General features: G+C 42.5%; 1 pseudogene; it reads left to right on the top strand.

Annotated features, from left to right (window-relative positions):
- The window catches only part of LOC135891601 (bromodomain-containing protein 4-like), a 146908-nt pseudogene that overhangs the window by 83291 nt on the left and 39570 nt on the right, over nucleotides 1-24047 (top strand).

The following is a 24047-nucleotide window of genomic DNA, read 5'->3' as shown; positions in this document are numbered from 1 at the left end:
AGAGGTATTGTGATGCCTCAGCATACTCATTTTGCAGGGTACACACAGCAGAACATGGGTGACAGGACCAGAGCATGCAGCTGCCTCTGTGCCAACCCCACGGCAGGAGGTAGCAACAGTCGCAATTCGGGTTCAGGGGAATGGAGTAGAAGGGTCAGGGTTGAAGTCAGGTCAAAAAATGACTTGACCCTACTTGGGCGGGACCTAAAAATTAGGTCTGAGCAGACCTCTGGTAACTGAGAATATTATGATTGATCATAGATAAGGTTTTAAATTGCACGTTAAGAGACGCCTACATCATACTAAAAATGGAAGTCAGTCTGTAACCACTGAGAATGTGCTAGAAATTGGTTCTTTCTGTGGCTCTGTGCTCAATAGTGTCATGTTTTGATATGACTAGTTAACCCTTTGCCCATTTCTGATCACTATTTTGTGCTGTTCATAAAGATGTTTGCTTGTATTTGAGTATAAATTAGTGAATTTTTGTCAGTAGGTTAACAATGTATTTTTGCCACTAGATGGTATCTGTGTCAACTTCAAGCTGCTTTTATTGGATTATTTTTTCTGTCTGTTTTATTTTTAATTATTACTTGATCCAGTTGGCAATTGTAGTTTTCAGTTTCTGCATTAACCTGCTGTGAAAGTGTTGCTTTTCATTGTTAAACACCTCAGATGCAGAGGCAATTTGTTTGTTTGTGGCGGGAAGGTTGTCTGATTAGTAAAGCTTGTGAAGCACTTCAGGAACTTTAGAGCCTTGTCTGCACGAGGCTTTTTTTGCCAAAAACTTGCCACTAACCGTGCTACTTGTTAGGGCAGACAGGGCTTTAGGTGGCCACCTATGATATGATTAATCAAAATTTGTATTACGGTAGTGCTTAAAGGTCAACAGATTGGGTCCCTAATGTGATAGATATCCACACACAATAAATGGCAGTCCCTGCCCCTCAAGAGCCTACAGTCTACCCCACTGCATCTTCTTAGACCTTCTGTAAGCAAAGTTAGATGATACGGTAGTTAAAATGTAAATGCACACCTGGAGTTACCTGTGCACTTACCATTGCTACCAAGTTGAGAAGCTGAACTGGAGGTAGCAACAGAGAGAATATTTTGGCAAAAAATCTAGTGTATACAAAGTCTATGGGAAGGCAAATGGTGCTATAATTACTTTGATTTACAAAAAGCATATAGAGAAAAAATCCTACAGATACAAGTTCTTGAGGCCAAGACTGATGAGAGTTCAGAGATGGGTGCAACTGAATTAAAAGTGCAGGAAGGTTTCAAGAAAGGATTTCATTCAAGTCATAGTGACAGGTCTGGTACAAGAGCCAAAGTAGACTAGTATATAAGTCAGTACAAATTTCGTGTCTGTGATCCTTTGCCTGTACTCTAAGGGAGGACAAAGGAGAAGGAAAAGCATGTTGGTTTTGTGTTCAGTTTCCTTATTTAAAAAGTCCTGTTAAATGTTTGTTGTTCAAAGGAATCATTAGTCTCTTGTGTAAATATTTTTGATAATGCTTAATAGCTGATTTGTGAAATGAGGTTATTGATTTATTTTATTTAACTGTGTGTTAAAATAGTTTCATATTTAAATAGTAAATTTTTATACTGCAGCATATTTTATTTGGTGAGTGATTAAAATGAGTTATGGGTAAATACATGGGTAAATATTTATTTTCATACCAACAGTATGCATAGCACCATGATGAGCAGACATGTGCCCTGTGCTAAAGAGTTTCTAATCTAAGTTGTATACACAGTAGAGTTAAGAGATAAACTCTTACATACACAAAACAACCTCTATAGGTTAAATGTTGAACTTCCAGGCAGAAGGTGAATTTTTGCCTTATTCTTTTAAATGCATTCAAAACTTGATAGAGGGATGGTACTGAAAATCCTGACAGCAGAAGTGTGTCATAGAGAAAGATGAGAATTTGTGCGCCCGCCCTTCCCCCCTCTCCCCCCCCCCGCTTTTTTTTGTTTTGTTTTTTGCAGCAGTTAATTAGGGCTGTTCTTCATATTTATCATTTCAAAACTTCGTTTCTAACCATTGTATTTTTGTTTTACCCACATTTACTCTTTCTCTATATAAATATAGTTGAAGAGAAGAGCTGCAGTTATATGAACAAAATCCCTTATTTTCTTCAGATCTAAATTATTCACAAATTACGTTTTATTTGTAAAATCCTTCACTCTTTCTATGAAAGGGATTCAAATGTGAATCACAAAGATTTTGATAAGTAAAAAACTTGTTTATCTGATTTTAAAAGTAAAAGGGCTATGGCTCTTGAAAATACATATAAACAAAACAGTTTCTCTTAAGAGTCAGAAATCCGAGATGTGGTCATCTTGGTCTCTCTGCTAGAGTGAGAGAGTTCACAAAGGGAAACAGCATAAGGTTTGTGAGAGAAAAAACGAATGTCTCTAAAGTTCAGTTTTTTCAACTTCTTAAGGATAATGGTGAGTGTTTCAAGTGTTGCTAAAATCCTATGTCATTGGTTATGTCGTCTTTTGGAATCTTACAGGAAAAAAAACTTTGCAGTTAAACATTCAAACAAACAAAATGGACAGATGTTGAAAAATACTTTTAGGCTTTCATATCAGACTCTTAAATGTTCTCAGTTTACAGTTGCCATATCATTGATTTAAGTCAGTGTTTCACATAAAGGTGACTCTGCGCCCTGGTTCACACTAAAGTATAATTGCAAGTTGCTTGGTCAAGTGGTAAATGTAATTGAGGTGGTGTTTGCTTTCTGTAGCCAGCTGGTTATGATGTAATCATTGTCTTTAGGAAATGGAGCTTGTACCTTTGCTAAGAAGGAGGGCAGACAGCAGTCACTGCAGTGGTACTGTTAAGAGGGTATTTGCATAATTCTTGTTTTAAACTGTCTGTGCTGAATAAAGTGTTAGTACAGGGTATAACTTGGCACAGAAAATTTCAGCATGCAAGAGTTGTCTTAAAAACAAACAAACAAAAAATACAATTTTTAAACTATTTCTCCCCTGTCCCTATTGTTTCCTTCAAGGGTATTGTGGTTAAAGTCCAGTTTCCAGACAGATTGCATATCTTGGGGAAATTACTTAAATGGTACAGCCTTATATTTCTAATAGCCTAGTTGTTTGTCTCCAGGCAGCTAATGCATTCAGCATTCTGAAATTATAAGTAAAATATCAGAAAGGTAGCTAGACTTACTGTAAGGTCCTGGATTTGGGCCTTTAACCTTGATGTCATGGTAATGTGGCCCACTACTAGTTATTTCCTTTTAAATGTATGTTTAAATAGCTAAGTCAGGTAGGCCATATGTGAGCAAAATGACTGCATATCAATCAGGCAGAATTACCCCCTTAATTGTTCTGAGGCACAAGCCACAGATTGCTTGTAACATGCAAAAATATGACTGAGCAGAGATGACTGAGCAGTACATGCTTAACTGACAAATACAGACTTAATATTATGATTGGTAGCATTTATGTGGCTTTTCACCATAAACGTGTTTTTACATTTTTTAAATATAACCCTTTTAAAGAGTCATGCTTTAGTTTTTACATATTGAATGATAAATGGGTTAGAGAATATTTAAAATGGATTCTTCTGCTGTTAGACTAACTTTGTTTCCCCAGCTGCCTTTGCTCTAGGTGGGGATGGTGCTTTGGCATGTCAAGTAACTAAATGTTGGCGTTTGGGACTCCTCTGTACCATGAAGAGCTTTTTTACATTTGCCTTATTTAAAAACTAAATCCCAGCCACTATTTACCTGACTGAGCAGTTAGGATGTGCTCTGAGAATTTAGTTCAGATAGCATTGTGTGTCTGTCTCTTATTTGCCTTACCTGTAAAAAGATGGTGTTTCTAAGGGTATGTGTACACTACGAGAGTAGTTCGATTTTACTTAAATCGAATATGTGGAATCGATATTACAAAGTCGAACGTGTGTATCCACACTAAGGACAGTAATTCGACTTTGTGAGTCCACACTAACGGGGCAAGCGTCGACATTGGAAGCGGTGCACTGTGGGCAGCTATCCCACAGTTCCCGCAGTCCCCGCTGCCCATTGGAATTCTGGGTCGAGCCCACAATGCCTTCTGGGGAAAAAAATGTGCCGAGGGTGGTTTTGGGTAACTGTCGTCATCCAACCGTCACTCCCGCCATCCCTCCCTGAAAGCGCCGGCGGGCAGTCAGTTCATGCACTTTTCTGGTCAGTGACAGCGCGGACGCCACAGCACTGCGAGCATGGAGCCCGCTGCGACCATCGCTGCAGTTATGGCCGTTGTCAACACCTCGCACCTTATCATCCACCTTTTCCAGAGGCAGATGCTGAGAAATCGGGCGAGGAGGCTACGGCAGCGCGGTGAGGACATGAAGTCTGAGAGTGGCACGGACCTGTCACAAAGCACGGGACCCTGCACCGTGGACATCATGGTGGCAATGGGTCATGTTGATGCTGTGGAACGGCGATTCTGGGCCCGGGAAACAAGCACGGACTGGTGGGACCGCATAGTGCTGCAGGTCTGGGATGAATCACAGTGGCTGCGAAACTTTCGGATGCAGAAGGGAACTCTCCTGGAACTTTGTGAGTTGCTGTCCCCTGCCCTGAAGCGCAAGGACACCCGGATGCGAGCAGCCCTGAGTGTCCAGAAGCGAGTGGCCATAGCCCTCTGGAAGCTTGCAACGCCAGACAGCTACCGGTCAGTCGCGAACCACTTTGGCATGGGCAAATCTACCGTGGGGGTTGTTGTGATGCAAGTAGCCAACGCAATCGTTGAGGTACTGCTGTCAAAGGTAGCGACCCTGGGAAATGTGCAGGTCATCATAGATGGCTTCGCCGCGATGGGATTCCCAAACTGTGGTGGGGCTATAGATGGAACTCTCATCCCTATCCTGGGACCGGACCACCAGGCCAGCCAGTACATTAACCGAAAGGGCTACTTTTCAATGGTGCTGCAAGCACTGGTGGATCATAGGGGACGTTTTACAAACATCAACGTCGGATGGCCGGGCAAGGTTCATGACGCTCATGTTTTCAGGAACTCTGGTCTGTTTAGACGGCTGCAGGAAGGTATTTACTTCCCGGACCACAAAATAACTGTTGGGGATGTGGAGATGCCTATAGTCATCCTCGGGGACCCAGCCTACCCGCTAATGCCCTGGCTCATGAAGCCCTATACAGGCGCCCTGGACAGTGAAAAAGAACTCTTCAACTACCGTCTGAGCAAGTGCAGAATGGTGGTGGAGTGTGCTTTTGGACGTCTCAAGGGGAGATGGAGAAGCTTACTGACTCGCTCTGATCTCAGCGAAACCAATATCCCCATTGTTATTGCAGCTTGCTGTGTGCTCCACAATCTGTGTGAGAGCAAGGGTGAGACCTTTATGGCGGGGTGGGAGGTTGAGGCAAATAGCCTGGCTGCTGATTACGCCCAGCCAGACAGCCGTGCGATTAGAAGAGCCCAGCGGGATGCGCTGTGCATCCGGGAGGCTTTGAAAGCTAGGTTCCTGAGTGAGCAGGGTAACCTGTGACTATTAAGTTTGTTTACAGAGAAGCTGAACCTGCCCCCGTTTCTTTACCCAGTGAATGTTCACTATCCTCTCCAGTTACATACCCCGTTCCCCCCCTTCCAACACACGTTTAAAAATAAAATCACTGAAAATTTGTTAATGAACACCGTTTTCTTTATTACTGTTTTCGCGGTAAAGTGTTGAAACTGGGACGCAGACTGTGGTGGGGAGCGGGTGTAGTGTAGTGATGCAAAGGACGCTTCTAAACTCCAGGAATGATAGGCTCCGCACTGGTGGACTGGTTGTTTCAACGGAGCCTGCCACCCCTCCTGTTCGGGACTCTGTGTGTGGGGGCTATGTGACTTTGTGGCAGTGGGAGGACGGTTACAGATCCCCTGCTGCATGGCTCTGTGATCCAGGATAAGGACCACTGCATAAGATCTCTAACCGCCCTCCCCCGCCACAAAGTCACATAGCCCCCTCCCCCCCCCAAGAACATGAAAACCACCTCCCAGACTGACCAGGGTGCCTAGTGACTGCAATGTGTGTGTGACCTGCTGCTGAACCTGCCCCCGCGTCTGTACCCTGGTAAAGGTGACTGTCCTGTCCAATTACCAACCCCCTTCCCCCCCTTCAAACAGACTCTCCTCAAAAAGAACATGATGGAAACAGTAATTAACAGGAACGTATTTTTTATTAGCAACTACACAGTTAGGGGATGAAACTGGGACGGGGGCTTGGGTGAGGCGGGAAGGAAAGGACTTATCAAATTTTGGGGAATGACAGCCTTCTGGTCCTTGAGCAGTCGGCAGGGGTGGAGTGAGAGTTTTCACGGACTCTGCCGCCCCTCCTTCTTGGTACTTTTGGTGAGGGGGGTATGGGACTTTGTGGCGGGGGAGGGCGGTTAGAGATAGACTGCAGCGGGGCTCTGTCCTCCTGCCTCCGGTCCTGCAGAACATCCACAAGGCGCCGGAGCGTGTCCGTTTGCTCCCTCATTAGTCCAAGCAGCGTTTGAGTCGCCTGCTGGTCTTCCTGCCGCCACCTCTCCTCCCGTTCAATGTGTGCTCGATGGATTTGGGACATGTTCTCCCTCCACTGGGTCTGCTGGGCTGCCTCGGCTCGGGAGCAGCCCATAAGTTCTGAGAACATGTCGTCCCATGTCCTTTTCTTTCTACGCCTAATCTGCGCAAGCCTCTGGGAGTGTGATGCCAGGGTAGGTCGGGAGACAGTTGCAGCTGTGGGATGGGTCAAAAGGGAGTGAATTCCTCAGAAAGATAAATTTTGTTGTGAACAAAGAACATAGTCTTTCTCTGTGAACAAGACCATGCACAGCACCTATCACATGCGCACTCAGGACAAGGTCGAATTATCGGCCTTCGCATTCAGTGCCTGGGGTCTTGCATTGCAGATCAGAGAAGCGGGGCAGGACAGCGGAATTTGGGTAGCAGGCTGACATGGTAAGCCGTAGACTTGTGGCTGCTTAAAACTTTAATAATCGCACTGGCCTCCTTTCACGGTCAAAGCAATGCTCCTAGCGTTGGCCAGTTCCTGCTGCCAGCAATCCGGCAAGCATGAACTCTGCCCCTGTCCCACCCCCTCGCGGCTGTCCCAGGGAAAGATCCCTGTATGCTGCCCCTCTCCCGCCTCCACCGCGTGGCTGTAAACCGCCGGTTACAGTTCTGTAAAGGAACAGGCAAGCAGTCCCAATACTAACATTCCCCTACCTAATTCAAAGCAGGTCACCATGAGCGACATCACTCTTATGAGGATTTCAGAGACCGAGAAAGAATGGCTGCTTCGGGAAAGCCTGCAAAGACCAGGGCCGTATGCCGCCATGCTCTGCAAGGCAATGATCCCGGAGTACTTGATGATCTCCTGGCGCGGAAACGTTTCCTACTACGGAGGACACAATAAGGCTGCTCTCCCAAGGAACCTCATGCAAAGGCTTTCCAATTACCTCCAGGAGAGCTTCATGGAGATGTCCCATGAGGATTTCAGCTCTATCCCCGGACATATAGACCGAATTTTACTGTAGCTGCACTGGCTCGGACTAAACAGTAGAGCGCCTAGGGCAAACCAATCATGATAAACCGGACATTGTTAGATTTTTTTGCAGTAGTTGCACTGCCAAGGACTGAAACGTTAAGCGCCTAGGGCAAACAAATCATGAAAAACCCACTGTTAATATGAATGTTCTGTTCAAAATAAATGTTTACATGTTTAAAACACTTACCGACTGATCCTTCCCCTGATTCTGGGTTAGGGTTAACGCCTGGGGACGGTTGGTAGGGGATCTCTGTGAGGGTGATGAAGAGATCCTGGCTGTCTGGGAAATCAGCGTTGTAAGCGCTGTTGACTGCCTCGTCCTCCTCATCTCCTTCCTCATCTTCCCCGTCCGCTAACATCTCCGAGGAAGCGGCCGTCGACAATATCTCATCATCAGAGTCCACGGTCAGTGGTGGGATAGTGGTGGCGGCCGCACCTAGGATGGAATGCAGTGCCTCGTAGAAACGGCATGTCTGGGGCTGGGATCCGGAGCATCCGTTTGCCTCTTTGGTCTTCTGGTACCCTTGTCTCAGCTCCTTGATTTTTACGCGGCACTGCGTTGCATCCCGGCTGTATCCTCTCTCTGTCATGGCTTTTGAGATCTTCTCGTAGATCTTTGCATTCCGTCTTTTCAATCGCAGCTCCGAAAGCACGGACTCATCGCCCCACACAGCGATCAGATCCAAGACTTCCTGATCAGTCCATGCTGGGGCCCTCTTTCTATTCTGAGATTGCATGGCCATCTCTGCTGGAGAGCTCTGCATCGTTGCCAGTGCTGCTCAGCTCGCCACGCTGTCCAAACAGGAAATGAGATTCAAACTGCCCAGACAGGAAAAGGAATTCAAATTTTCCTGGGGCTTTTCCTGTGTGGCTGGTCAGAGCATCCGAGCTCGGACTGCTGTCCAGAGCGTCAACAGAGTGGTGCACTGTGGGATAGCTCCCGTAGCTATTACCGTCGATTTCCATCCACACCTAGCCTAATTCGACATGGCCATGTCGAATTTAGCGCTACTCCCCTCGTTGGGGAGGAGTACAGAAGTCGAATTTAAGAGACCTCTATGTCGAACTAAATAGCTTCGTTGTGTGGACGGGTGCAGGGTTAATTCGATTTAACGCTGCTAAATTCGACATAACCTCCTAGCGTAAACCAGGCCTAATTGCCAGCCCTACTATCTGGGATCTGAGAATCAACTTGGGTTATATCTGAATATAATTTGTCAGCAAGAAAGATTCTGCACCAGAACTTGTTTAACAATTCAGAGGATAATGACTGACCCAGGGTAAAATCCATTTCTCCCTCCCATTGGCTCTGCAAGACTAATGTCAATATTAAAATCTTATTTTGGCACTAAAGTGGATGCAATATATATTACTGAGGATACAATTTAGTCACAGAGGTCATGGAAGTCATGAATTCTGTGACTTTACCAGGCCTTCTTGACTTCTTTAACTTCACCCTGTTCACTAGGAGGGTGGTGAAGCACTGGAATGGGTTACCTAGGGAGGTGGTGGAATCTCCTTCCTTAGAGGTTTTTAAGGCCCGGCTTGACAGAGCCCTGGCTGGGATGATTTAGTTGGGGATTGGTCCTGCTTTGAGCAGGGGGTGGGACTAGAACCTCCTGAGGTCCCTTCCAACCCTGATCTTCTATGATTCACCCAGGGCTGTGCACCACTCCCCTGCAGCTGGAGCCATGGCTATCTCCTCTGCCCCCACCCACTCGTGTCTGGAGCCAGGGCTGTGCCCCCCACCCCTGTGGCAATGGGGCTCGGGCTGTCAGTCCCCCATGGGCTCCAGCTGTCATACCACCCCCAGCAGCTGTCCCCCTCCCCTTCCCTCTCTTCTCCCTCCCCTCCCCCCCCCCCCCGTTATTTTAAGTAAAAGTCACAGAGAGGTCATGGCTCCTGTGAAGTTTTGCTTATTGCCCACAACCTGACTGTTATTTTTAGTAAAAGTGACAAAATCTTAACCTTACATATTACGCACAGGGAAGAGACCTGTCGAGTAAGAAGATGCCCTTTTTACATAGTTGCCTTTCCGACCATACTCTAAGCAACCCAGTACTGTAGAGCAGGTGGAGAGCCTGCCAGGGTTTTAAAGAACACAATAAGACTTCAGAGAAGCTAAAATTATTTAACAACAAAAGCAGGATGGAGGAATACCTCCCCCTGGACAAATCTTTACAGATAGTCTGTACGAGAAGTAGCATTGGTAAAGGTCTTTTTACATCCTTTCCATGCCAATGTTGGTGCAGAAGGCAGAAACCAGTCCTTTGCTGCTGCTCCCCATTAGCTCTGTGGTGTTGAGATCAACTATTCTGCCCTCACTACTAAAGGGGGTTCCTAAGATTGCTCTTGGGTGCTTTCATTTCCACTTGGCAGCTTCACATGGGGGTATATGTTGGCATCTGCAGTACATGCTTCAGATATGTCAAGTGCTTCCTTCTGATTCTGGTGGAAATGAGCTGCTGGTTAGTGATTTCTCAGATCTCTTCACTGGTGATTTTTTCCAACCAATGCCCAGACTCTTTCATAGGCACTTACTTTCGAAGGTGTCTGGTTTTCTGACTAACGTTTTAGTAGCTCACCAGCTCTCGCAGCCGTGTGTTAGCACCGAGATTACTTTTGAATTGAAAATGCTGTTTTGTTCTGGCACTGTATATTTTTGATTTCCATAGGTGGTTGAGTTTAGTGTATGCTGTGGATGCGTCTCTGTTCTTGATGTCACTTCCTTCTTGAGGTCTCTGTTGGCTAACGGTGCTGCCCAGGTGGATGAACTGTTTTACTTTTTTGATATTTTAGCCTTATAACTTGCTTAGCGTGTTATTTTTGCCAAGTTGTCTGTCTTTTATGGGCCTCACTCACTAGTGTAGTATCAGCAAAGTCTAGGTCTTCTAGGCATTTTCCATCTGCCCATGCTGTTCTGGTGTTTGTGTTGCTAATGCACTTTGTTATCCAGTCTTTTGCAATGCCAAACAACAATGGAGATAAAATGCAGCCGTTCAGCACCTGTGTCCACATTGAACCATGTCATCTGGTTGTTCAGATTTAGTATTAGCCATTCTGTAAGGGGATTTTTTCCAACATTTCAGTATATCTCTGTACTGGGTTTTGTATTAAGGTCTTGACTCTGCAAGCATAGTTGTAATTTTTCTTTAGGACTTCAATCTACCATATCCTCCAAATCTCAGGTTTACCTTTTGACTTTAATTTTGTTTAAAATATCAGTTAAGGAGTGAACAGAGAGGTAGTATAGTAGCATAGTAAGCTTTAAGCTGCCTCAAAGTTATTTTTAATTAAGGAAGCTAAAACATTGAATTCTATCCTTTAGAAGTAATTTTGAGGAATTGTTTGCGCCCTCTGAACTTTGTCTTATTGAATAAGGAAGCTTCTGCCCTGAATTGGACAATCAACGTTTCTTTTTGCTAATCCATAGAGCTGTTCTGCTGTTTTAGTAGGTTTGATCATCCTGCACCTTAGTATTTATTGTGTAGATAGTATCATCAATTCAGCACTCTTACCTTATTTAGTTACATAAGTAGGCTTTGAAGGTTCAGATTTTTATCGGTAAATGTCAGTAAACCTCAATTTCACTATACACACACAAACTGAATATTTCTAGCGATAATAGAAAGTTACAGATAAGCAAAGTAAGAAAAATGCTGCTTGAGAACTGTTTGATTTAAGGAGATTTACTTTGTTTGTTTGTATATGTGATATTGGCAATTTGTATTTTAATGGTAATAAAGCTTTAACTTTTTGAATCTCTACATCTGCTGTCATTAAATAATTGACTGACCACCCCATGCTGCCCTGCGACTGTGGACATTTAAATAGATAAGTAGAAAAAAAAAAGTTTAAAACTTGTAATTTTTTGCAACTGTGAAAAATTAAATGGACAAAAAATGCTTAAAAATAAACATCGATATCAGAAGTTGAATTCTGCCAAGCCTGTACAGAACATATATTGAATCTTCGTCTGTCCTCCCTTCGTTCCTTCAAGGAGGAAGGCTTGTCTGTGATTGTCAGGTGCTTATGTTGCTTGAATAGTAATCATTATTACATGCTGAGCTGCTTGTAAATGTGTATTTGTATAGTACTTGCAAAGCTAGCATTATTTTTCAATGTGTTTTTCTCCCCCAGGATGTTTTTGAGATGCGCTTTGCTAAAATGCCAGATGAACCTGAAGAACCCATGATTCCAGCCTCCTCTCCAGTAGTGGTGCCACCCCCAACCAAGGTGGCTCCCCCTTCGTCCAGCGATAGCAGCAGTGATAGCTCCTCCGATAGCGATAGCTCATCAGATGATTCTGAGGAAGAACGAGCTCAGCGACTAGCAGAACTCCAGGAACAGGTAATGTGTTCTCCGGGTCTAGGGGCTAGAGTAGGGGGAACTAGGAGTCAGGCATTCTCAACTCTTCTACTGACTTGGGTGACCTTGGGCAATTTGCTTTAGCTCTTTGCCTTAGTTTATCCATCTGTAAAATGAGCTACCAGCTTCCCAGGGGCTGTGAAGCTCAATTGTAAAGTGCTCTGACATCTGTCGTTGAAAGGGCTTAATGGGAAAAGTATTAATAAATATCGTGATGTCTTTCAAAACATTTGATTATGTTCTATTTAGTACACATATAATGTTCAAAAAAATCACAGCAGCACACTATACCATTGCCTTGAGTTAGGTAGCGTCATTTGAATGGATAGAATACAGTTTTGGGCTGGCTCAACTTAAGACTAAAGTGTGGCACCTGAACTTATAAAATGGGGCCTGTAGCCATCACCTCTGATAGGGAGGTGCAGCCCCGAATACAGGCAGTGCTCCATCTGAATCATTGTAGCCTCACAGGCCCTCCTCGTCCATTAAATCATTCATTGTCAATAGCATTTAGTGTCCAACTGGCGCAGAGGAAGTGGGCAGTCTGTTCTTGGCTGAAAGGTGAGGAGAGTAGTAACTTTATAAAAACTTCCTACCCCCTGTCAAGCGGGTCAGGATGCTTTAAAGTATAATGAAAAAAAAATCAGTGTACAATAAAAAGCATCTAGAACTGACCCACTTAATATTCAAAGAGATGAAAGCAAGTGAGAGTAGCCAGGCCAGAAAGGAGAAGAAAGGAATGAATATGGGAGTGGAGGTGATGCAGAGCAAAAGTATCTTGATCTTTGTGTGTTTGCCTCTTAGCTTAAAGCAGTGCATGAACAGCTCGCTGCCCTGTCCCAGCCACAGCAGAGCAAACCAAAGAAAAAGGAGAAAGACAAGAAAGAAAAGAAAAAAGAGAAGCACAAAAAGAAGGAAGAAGTAGAGGAGAATAAGAAAAGTAAAACCAAGGAACCACCACTCAAGAAGGCCAAGAAAAATAATAGCAACAGCAGTAACTCAAGGTCAGCTTTGTGTCTGTCGTATCTTGCAGTTTTTGTATTTTACTGCACTGAGGAACAATAGAGAGTTAGAGACAACCTTCTTGCATTCAGGATTACTTCAAACAGTAACCCCTAGTGCCTGTGGTGTAGTGATGGCTCACTCTGGGGTTTCTAGCTTGTGTAAGGGCCTTGGCATTGATAGTATCAGTTCCAGGAACACGTGTTGGTGCAGCCCCCAATCCGTTGTGCCTCAGTGTGACAGTACTTGTTTTCACTCATGCACCCCTATGCTTCTGTGTCTGGCTTGTGGGGCTGCCATTAGTATCCAGTATGAGATATGATAGAGAATTAATTTTTGTTCCTCTATATATTGTCACTGTGACATTGAATCCCAGATCCTGGAGTTTTTTAGATTTCATCTATCTTCCCCTCCTGGGTGCTGGAGGGATTGGCTTATCAGGGAAAAGGTTATGAGCTAGATATTTACAGTTGGGTAAGTGACAACTCAGCAGAGGTAAAATATCCAAGTATTTCAAGGGCATAACCCCCAGCCAGGGGGAGAAACTATTTACGGTGCAACAAAGCATCATAACTTCGGGTAATGGGATGAAATGAAGAAAGGGGAAAATGTAGTTTGCATATAAGTACAAACTGCTTGCAGTGAGCTTGATTAGGCTGCAAAATTGTCAAAAGTAAGGGATATGAGCCCATTTCTCATCCCCTACCCCCACCCCCCATTTAGGGCATTGAGGCTGGATAAAATACTAGACAATGTACTGTAGAGCTCAATTGTAAATTCTTCCCAGGGAACTGAACTGACTGTGGCCTAATAGATCTCTTACTTCTCTAATTTCATTGGTAATCCTTTCGCTACATAGGCTGTGCATTCTGTGTTAACGCTGAGGTGCTATGAATCTGGCTGAAGTGTGACCTCTTCAATTAGATACACATCCTTTTTATAACTACAAACCTAGTTTCTCAAAATCAGTGATAGTCTAATTTCTGTATTCTCAGAATAAAACCACAACCCTAGTATATGAAGTCTCTAACAGATCGTTACTTATTCTGAGGACAGTTGTTTTTTTGTTTTGTTTTTTTATGCCTGCTGCTTCTTGCTTCCCCTCCTCTCCCACACGCACATATAGATCAGCAAGTCAGAAATCATAAGAGGGATCCATATATTTAATGCTGAAAATGAATGTCACCAAGGAGCGCCTATCTATCATGTTCTGTTCTCTCTGCCCTCTTACCCACCCATTCCAATTGTACTCTTAATAGCCTACTGAAAACAAACAACTTTGATCATTTTTAATTAGAGTGTAATGTAATCAATGTTACATTTAAGACATTAATATCAAGCTGCTGCTTTTTAAACTCCTCACGATTTTGGTGTTTCTATAATAATGTTTTATAATTATTCCTAAGTAGTAAGAAGGAGCCTGTGGTGGTGAAGAACAGCAAACCCCCTCCTGTCTACGAGTCTGAGGAGGAGGACAAGTGTAAGCCAATGTCCTATGAGGAAAAGAGGCAGCTGAGCCTGGACATTAATAAACTCCCTGGTGAGAAACTGGGCCGAGTTGTCCATATCATCCAGTCAAGAGAACCCTCGCTTAAAAACTCCAATCCTGATGAGATTGAAATTGACTTTGAGACATTAAAGCCATCCACGTTGCGGGAGTTGGAGAGATGTGTAACATCATGTTTACGGAAGAAGAGGAAACCTCAAGGTACCTTTCATCCTCAAAGCAGTTTACTTCACATTCCAGCGATGTAGTGCAAATCTTTTGAGAGAGACACACACACACGCGCACACACAGACACACACATGTAGAGAGAGATGATGCACATACTGTGTATATAGGTATTTATATCCTCATGCCAGGGAAGAGAAGAACTCATTTCAAAACTACTACTTTTCTATCAAAAGATAGATTAATGGCACAACAGCATGTGTGTTAAATCTTACCACTGGACTTTAACTCAATGGCTTGTGATTTAGGGCTCATTTTATCTTAATATCCCTGTACTTTGATCTCTAATGTAAATATTTTCTTCACTCCAAACACTTGATACAAGGGACACATCATACTACCAGCTAAATGGAATATTACATGCTGTTTCAATCTCATGCAAACTTTTCTTGTAAAAACCATTTAGTTTTCTTTTATTGTACAACAGTATTTGCTCTGGGCTGCAAACTCACCTTCAGTGTGCCAAAAAAGCCCCAAAGCACCTCTTCTCACTGAAAGAATGCTCTCATGCCAAACTGGGGTGCCATCCTGTGAAACAGTTGGCACATGTATAGGCCTGGATTTTGGATTGTCCCGGGCATGAGACTCGCTACACTGGGGCTGCCATCCTGGATTCTTTCCACCAGTTTTTGGAGCTGTTTTTGGACTTTGTTTTAGTTTTTAATATATGGTTAATGCTCAGAAAAGCATTTTAAAGTTGAATAAAGCCTCTTACAGAATCAAAAGTGACTGCGCACGTAGAGGGGAGTTTGCAGAACTCTCCAATATCCCATTCCCATGCTTTTCTTTGTACTGATATATCCGAATAAAACCTTTGCGTTTGGAATTCAGCAAGCCATAAGAAGATGTGAAATTGCCCTATGTGCTGCTGGCCTAAGCATCACTTGTAAGCGTATTTTGGTGTTTTGGAAAGAAAAATAGCCTAGAGCTTGAAGAGTAAATGTCAAATGCTGCATATGCATGAAAAGCCTTCTCTAACACAGATTGCAGAAGGATTGGGTCATGTGCAGGATTGAGTATATGCAGTTTTGGACCCATTGTAATTCATTGGGTCAATAGCATTATTTTAAAAAAATACTATGCATTAATTATGGACCAGTATAATCTAGTCAGTAAATGTGTGTGAACATTTCTAGCACACTTTCCTTCTAGGGTTAGGACTAGGAAGGAACATGGGAACAGGGCAGTGAGTTTGCTTTGCCCAATTGCAATAGTACTTTACTTAGTTAAGCTACTTATGACCCCAACTATAGAGCATCAGCATACAAGCAGCCCTCCATGCAATAGAATTCCTATTACGGGCGTTGTTGATTACAGGAGGACCATACAGCACAAGACTGGATTCTGGGTTATTTTTGTCATCCTTTGACAATATTGTACTATTATCTTGTTGCAGCAGAGAAAGTGGATGTAATTGCTGGTTCCTCTAAAATGAAGGGGTTCTCCTCCTCAGAGTCTGAGAGCACCAGTGAATCCAGCTCCTCCGACAGTGAAGATTCAGAAACAGGTTAGATGCAGCTTATTTAAAGACTCAGTCCTATACCTGTCTTCTGTATAAATAAATATGTTTTCAGTACTGGCTTGGTCTTTAATTTTTTTGTCTTTGTAATTAAAACAGTACACACAGTGTAGATCCTGCATGTTGCAGTTGCCTGTATTGGACCCGACATATGAAACTTGGAAATGGGGGTATGGCATCTTGCACTTCCCAAGATTACAAGATTTTATTGCTTTTCTTCCTTGCTGTGGGAGAGCCAACCTGTAACATATGCCCAGATACTTTCTATCTGGCCAGTGATGTAATTACATATTTTTAAATTACAGTTTGCTCTTGGGGAGTGTAAGTGTTCTCACCAGGAAGACTTCTGCACCAGGGCATTTTGCTGAACAACAGCTGAGGAAATGTGGGTTTATGTATAAAAAATAAAAACAATGGCATGAAACAATTCTCTTCAGGAAAAGTAGGATGAATTTAGTGAGCAGTAATGACTTTGTATAGCTTTTCTATTCTCAGCTGATACGCCCTCAGAATTTGTGATTTAGGCATGTTAAGCTGAGGGTGTTTTTGCACTTCTGAAATAGAGGAAGAACCATACTTTAAGAAACTAAAGTGGCATTCATGTGTGTCGAAGTGAGCAAAGCTGCATAGCTAAGAATTCGAGTTATTCTTTCTCGAACTGCCAGCTCTGTGTGGGTTCTGAAAGTTAAGCTGGGTTCTTTCTGGCACATAAATCACCAGTAATAAAGTTTCTGCAACTTTAACGTAGTTAACTATGTCTGATGAAGATGTATGAGGTAGAAAAGAGTCCTGCTTCCACTTCTATAGCTGGATTGACTCTGAAGTGCAAACAGGAGTAAAAATAAATAAAAATGCACTTGTAATGTAAGAAATTCTGTGACTGAAGTAATACATTTTCAGGCCTGCCATTGCGTTTGGAGAGGCCTAAGAGCACAGGTGCTGAATGCATACTGCTCTAAAACTTCAAAACAAGCCCCACATGTATGCTAAATACTCGCCTCTGCTTTTCTGCCCCCCCCCCCCGCCCCCAAAATCAGCAGAGATTAGTATTTATAGGAGTTGCTTTGGATGCTTACTGATGACACTTCCTACAAACACTCCGATTTTAAGCCTGTATTTTCTTTGGGGGGAAAAATCTGCACTAAACTGTAGTTAAATATAACACATTTAAGTTGCATTATATTGTCAAGCATATTTTTAAGTTAAATTCAGTTTTTTGAAAGGAACTCCTGACGATAGTTCTTTAGAGGAAATTATATTTAATACTGGTCAAAATAGAACTTTCAGTGTTCGCGAATACTGTCCTCCTAGTGTGTGTTAGCGGACGAGAATGTTAGAAGAAAATGGTCTCCTGCTACTAGATAAGTCTTGAGGCAGAGCTGCCACATTTACACTCAAGCCATAGACTGTTGTTGTACAATTGTTGTATTTCAGTGGCTTTATTTGACTAATGCAGACTTAGGCCTGCCAAAGCTTCTGTGAAAAACTTGTTTAGAAATCAAGTTCTCTGGTCTTTCTTGCATGACTCTTTGCTCATTCAGGTCTGAGACACGGGAATGAAAAAAGTATTGTTCCTCTTTGCCCAGAAATTTATTCCCAGTGTGATGCAGTTGTCTGCAAAAGCACAGTTATGGATATCTTGGCCTGGTTTACGAAGTTTTTGTACTACTATTTGGCTATACTACTATAGTTAAATCAGTGCAAAACCTGTATGTAGACAAACCCTAAGATGCCACAATATGGTAAAAACAGAACGTACGTTCTCATCTGTCTTTTTCCATGGCAAGTGTGCATGATCCAGACAAAACCATTTCTAAGTTAAATGTTTTTCATAATCTTCCTGAGAATGAGGCAGTGGAACCTGATTCATTTGATTGGGTGGATATGAGTGAAATTGAGCTTCACTTGCTCATTGTCCTGTAATTGACCTCTTGGATTGTGATTGGCTTAGGGAGCAGACCTCTTCTGTTCTTCTGCCATAGAGCACTTTATCCTTAAGAATGAATTGCTTTATAGTTTTTGTATTTTGAGTAAGCTGTCACTAGGCAGAGCTAATTAAAACCTTGGCTCTTTATAAGTTTTATGTGGTGTATGGTATGGAAATCTGTAAGATGACAGTTTGCTCAACTTTGCAACATAACAGTCACATTAGTGCCTCCAGTGTACTCCACTGTGTACCATAACTGCACTTCCTTGGGGGAGTTCTAAACGTGACTGAACTTTTTTTCTCTAATGTTCTCTGTTCCATAAAACTATAAGAACTGACTGTAAAACTGCTCTTCCCAAAACATATCCATATCTCCTAGTCTGATTCCATCTTGACAGTCTTGGGATGACAGGGCCAGTGTTTTCAAAACTGGCCTCTTAATTTTGGTTGCCTCTGTTTTTGGGTGTCCATTTTGGACTTGATTATCACAGGTGCTGAGGTGCCCCCACTACCCCCCCACCCAGCTCTTTAACTTGAATTGGCGCCCCAATAGGTGCCCAGTATCTCTGAAAATCGTGGCCAGGGTGTCCCATGTTGGCTACTGGAAATCAGATGTTTTTGAAAATGTTGGCATTAAGTGATTTAGTGCTATCATTAGAGCCATTGGACAGCACTCTGCCTCTAGGTATAGTGCAATGTGTGTGGTATGTGAGCCTTCTTTACCTTCAAATTTATTTTGAAATTGCAAATGTTCCTTGGGATGCAATTTTTGGTTTTGTTTTAGCTTGTTGGCTCTTATCTTTCACTTTCTGTTCCAAAATTAATCATATAATATGTTTATAATTCTCTCAGTTTAAACATTGTTTTTAAAAACCAGCAACCCTGAATGCAGTTTGTATTCTTTATCAAGCTTTCTGCCACATAATAAAGCTACAGTCACCAGATTTTTTTTTAGTAGTCTTTGAATATGTACAAATGAATATACTTGTTTTGATAATACTTTGTTACCAAAAAAAGAAACTAAATTTTTCTGGTCTAGAATATTTACAGTGATGTTTGTTTTGCTAAATCTTTCTCCTGCTTTTCTGATTAAATATAGGGGCCCTTCTTGACCCTGTACTGCAGGATAGTAACGTAATTATTAACATATAGAATACTGTTTCCCATGAACTGAAATGTAATTGTTTAAACATTTTAGAATTGTATATTTGACACCTTATGTAACTAATGTATTGTTAGTTCACAATACCCTTTACTGTAACAGCCCTGTCGTTGGCCATCCTTTGAGCTTCTCTCTCTGTAATGTTTAAATGAGCAATATGATTCTGGAGAAGTTGCAAAATATATATCCTGATAGGAGACTCTTGGAAACACCTGCACTGGTGAAGTGGAAAATTAGATTTAAAATCTTACTGATAATCTTTGCACTTCAATTTGTAATAAGATCTGGCTTCTTATGCTCCTCTTTTATAATAACTTGGTTTCTGTTTTTCCTTTTTTTTACCCACTGAGCTGCTGTTTGGTGGGTGTACTTGGTGTTTTGTGCAATAGATATATGTAGTTTTAAATCATCTAAAAATCTTAAAACTATAATTGTAAGTTATTTTATCTTGGTTTGGTTTATCATAAAGCACTTTGATACATGTAAAAATACACACCAGTTAATTCTATAATATATAAGAAAAAATAGGTACACATTATATAACTAGTTATACTGAAATTACACTTCTGCTCCAATCTCCTGCAGTTCACTCTCCGTAGTCACTAAAGACAGGTTTTAATGCACTAGTACAGTGCTCTCTTACAGCTGCCTGACTCATCTCTGTAGTCCAGATTTCTGAAAAGCTACTTACATTCTGGGTTGATTTTGCTCCACTCACTTTAATCCACCTGTTGTTGCTAATCCTTAATCTAGAATTTAAAACAGAATTTATAAAGCATTCTTGTTAATAATCATGAGTACTATACTTACATTGAAAATCAGCCCTGGAAGATTTAATACCTTGAAGATTGATATTAGTAGAGAAAACAAATTACTGGAGGATATTTTGCAGGAGATTGGACCAGGTGAACAGAATGGTCCCTTAGTTTTATAATCTATGAAAACAGAGGTACAGGATTAAAGGATTAGTGCAGTTTAATTTTAGTTGTGTTTTGATAGTATCTTTATGAATTGTAATGAGATTGAAATTCATCCCTGGAAACACCTACTTGTGATATAGACTAAACACGACCATCAAGTTAGCTGGTAACTTTCTTACCTCCTGACTTTCTATGCAAGTACCGTGAAATTTCGAATAGATTTCATTGCCTCTTTCAGTTATGGTTTTTGTATCTTCAGCCTTAGGTGAGGTTGCATGTAAGTAACCTTTTTTCTACAGAATACAAATAGTTTTGTAAGCATATCTGTTCTTTTGATCTTAATCATTCAGTCATGAATGATCAGGCTATAATATACAGTGGTGCATCTTTATGGCAGAGAGTGTCTAGAGCTCACAGAACACACAAATATACGTTAACAAGTCAGAAATTATCTTTAGAGGTGCAGTGCTGGGTCTTTCTGGCTTGAGTATCCTCTTACCTCTTTAGTGAAGCAAAAGAGCTCAGTTTTATTCATACTGGGGGGAGGAAGGGAATGTGGGAGGCAATACTTGTGGTGAACTCGGTCTCCATGTTTCATAGCTATTGTTTCATGTTTCATAGTTTTAATGAATGAAGTAATATTGTGATGTTATACCTCATCTAAAGATCTCGAGTATTATTTTGTGTTCATGCCTTAGCTAGCAAGCCTGAGATGACTCCTGAAAAGCCTCAAAGACCATTGATATGTAGAAACCATTCTACTAAAATTATTTCCATGGTAACAAACACTAAAGTTAAGGTTTCAACTTGACTTGTGTCAGCTTTCTCGCAAATTTTGCTTTTGTTCTGAAACTTCCTATGCTGTAGCTCAGCTCAGAGGTAAACTTTTGGGTTGAACATTTTGAGTCAACTCCAATTCAGCTGTGAGTTGTGCAAAAGAAAGATACTTTTCCTGTGTTTGTAATATGTATTTTTATGCATGGATTAAATGGCTGACCTTTCAAACTTCAGACCCTGATAAATTGTAATCTGTTCCTTAATAGAGTTTCCTGTTTCCTTATGAATCTGAGGGGAGAAAACACTTCCCTCCTCAACAGTACTTCACCCATTTGAATTTAATTGGCTTCTGTTTTGTCTTTATCAGGCATCAGGTAGCTTTTTAGTCATGTTTGACAGCCCTGCCCTTCTCAACAATCAAACTCCTTAACAACGTCGATATACTGTGGTGACTGAGAAACTTAAGAGAATGGGGGCATCTAGATTTGGTGTGGGGGGGTCCTCTATGCAGAAACTTCCTCTCATCCTCTTTTTCTCACATGGGCTGGGAGTCTCTACCAATTCAGATTTAGTGGGCTTAATGCCCAAAGTTCCTGATCATCTGGCACCTAGGAAATGTAGATGAACTAGGATATTCTACCCTAGTGTCCTGCATTCAGGATGTAGTTTGAATGGTGCATCTGAGGAGGCATTCATATCCACACATAGTGATTTGTGAACAGAATGCCAGGTGTCAGATTGGCAGAGCTTGTACACAGCAGCTGACCTGCCTACTAATTCAGGAGGCCACCATTCCCCTCACACAGTTGTACCTTCAATACCTCATATGGCTCTATATGAATAAACTTACTTTGCTAAACTCCTAGAGGTGATTTGGCCCTTGGGTTCTGAAATAGGAAACTTGATTCCCTGTAGTCTTAACTTAGGCCTTGGCTACACTTGCAGCTGTACAGCGCAGCGCTGTGAGGTAAACCTGTCTTCGTACAGCTGAGTAGGGAAAAGCGCTGCAGTCTGTCCACACTGACAGCTGCCAGCTCAGTGGTGTGGCCACACTTGCAACATTTGCACCTGTGTTGGGAGCGGTGCATTATGGGCAGCTATCCCAGCATTCATGTGGCTGCAACGTGCTTTTCAAAAGGGGGGGTGGGGTGGATTGTGACAGGGAGTGTGGGGGGAGAGAGAGTGCTTTTTGGAACGTGTCAGCTCTCTATTTTGCAAGTTCCGAACTCCCGGCCCCCTGCTCATTCATTTACTCACTGAAAGCAAGCTGCAAACTATTTGCTTTTCTCTGTGGTACGAGCTTTGAAACCGGCACTTCCGCATTCCTGCAGCCGGTCACAACAATGGAGAGGACTGACCACTTGACGAGGTGATTAGTACAGCCCTGCAGGCGTTTACACTCACACCCCTGAGTCGTAGCCACCTCCGCTGCAGCTGTTATTCCTCTCGGAGATGTGGAGTACCTGCAGCGGTGTACCCAGGGAGATACAGCGCTGTAAGTGCCCTGCCAGTGTGGACGGGGAGTGAGTTACAGCGCTGGGGGAGGCTTTACAGCGCTGTAACTTGCAAGTGTAGCCAAGGCCTTACTGTGCAGATAATGTTTCGAAGTGCTCACTACCTCCTATCTGTTGTAGCTCCTCCCTGGGAAACACCAAATGGGGGAAGAAAAAATAAGAGATTAATTTTCTCTCAGTAGAATCTAGAATTAACTTTGTATTAATCACCAAGGACACTCCTAATAGCATCAGTAGGACCCTACCAAATTCAGGGTCCATTTTGGTCAATTTCACGATCATAGGATTTTTAAAATAATAAATTTCATTATTTCAGGTATTTAAATCTGAAATTTTATGATGTTGTAATTGTAGAGGTCCTGACCCAAAAAGGGGTGGGGGGTTGCAAGGTTATTGTAGGGGGGATTGTGGTACTGATGCCCTTACTTCTGCGCTGCTGCTGGCGGTGGCGCTGCCTTCAGAGCTGGGTAGCTGGAGAGCAGCGGCTTCTGGCCGGGAGTCCAGTTCTGAAGGCAGAGCCACCGCCAGCAACAGCACAGAGGTAAGGATGGCATGGTATGGTATTGCCACCCTTCTTTGTGCTGCTGCTGGCAGGGCACTGCCTTCAAAGCTGGGCGTCCGGCCAACAGCCACTGCTCTCCAGCCACTCAGCTCTGAAGGCAGCGCAGAAGTAAGGGTGGCAGTACTATGAATCCCCTAAAATAATCTTGACACCCCCCTCCCCCCCCGCAGCTCCCTTTTGGGTCAGGACCCCCAATTTGAGAAAAGCTCGTCTCCCCTGTGAAATCTGTATACTATAGGGTAAAAGCACACAAAAGATCAGATTTCACAGAGGGAGACCAGATTTCACGGTCCATGACAACTTTTTTCGTGGCCATAAATTTGGTAGGGCCCTAAGCATCAGTAAAGGGGCTTTGCAGAAGAGCACTGCTATATCTATGTCCTGCAAACCACTTGAGTAGTTACTCGGAGAACTGTGCAGTTGGGGAGTTGACTATTGAAATTCAACTGTCAAGGCTCTATGACTGATCAAATTTGCACCCTTACTGTTCTGATAACTGTATAAAATTTGGCTTAATATTCTATTTTAATGTGGTGAATTTTAATAGAAACTCTTTTGTTGGGAGTTTGGGTATGGAATATTCTTCTCTTTATTCTTTTCACTGGGGATGTTCATTTTTTAAAACATAGTTTCCATATTTTCTAATGAGACGTCGGGAAAAGTGCTTTGCTTTGGTTTTGAGCCCACTGAAGAATTACCATCTTGATACACCACTCCTTGTCAGTTTACAACATGCTGATTCTGGTTGCATCTGAATTGAGGGAGGAGAACTAATTAATATTTGTAAAGCACCATACAGAGCTTCAAAGTCCACTAGGCACCTGCACTTGAGTGTAATCCTATTTTAAGAAACTATTTACTTGCATAACTGATTGCAGGATCCAGGCCTTAGTGTGTTTATGTACTGTGATACATAGAAAAGCTAAGTACTATTTTTAATCACTGTTCTTTTGCCCTGTTAAGATTAGGGTTGTTGGGTTTTTTCTTCAAAACCCTAGTGTTTTTTAATGTAATAATTTGACAAATA

The sequence above is a fragment of the Emys orbicularis genome, chromosome 19, assembly GCF_028017835.1.
Source record: "Emys orbicularis isolate rEmyOrb1 chromosome 19, rEmyOrb1.hap1, whole genome shotgun sequence".
NCBI classification, from domain to species: domain Eukaryota; kingdom Metazoa; phylum Chordata; order Testudines; family Emydidae; genus Emys; species Emys orbicularis.
This window is presented reverse-complemented; position numbering and strand designations above follow the sequence as displayed.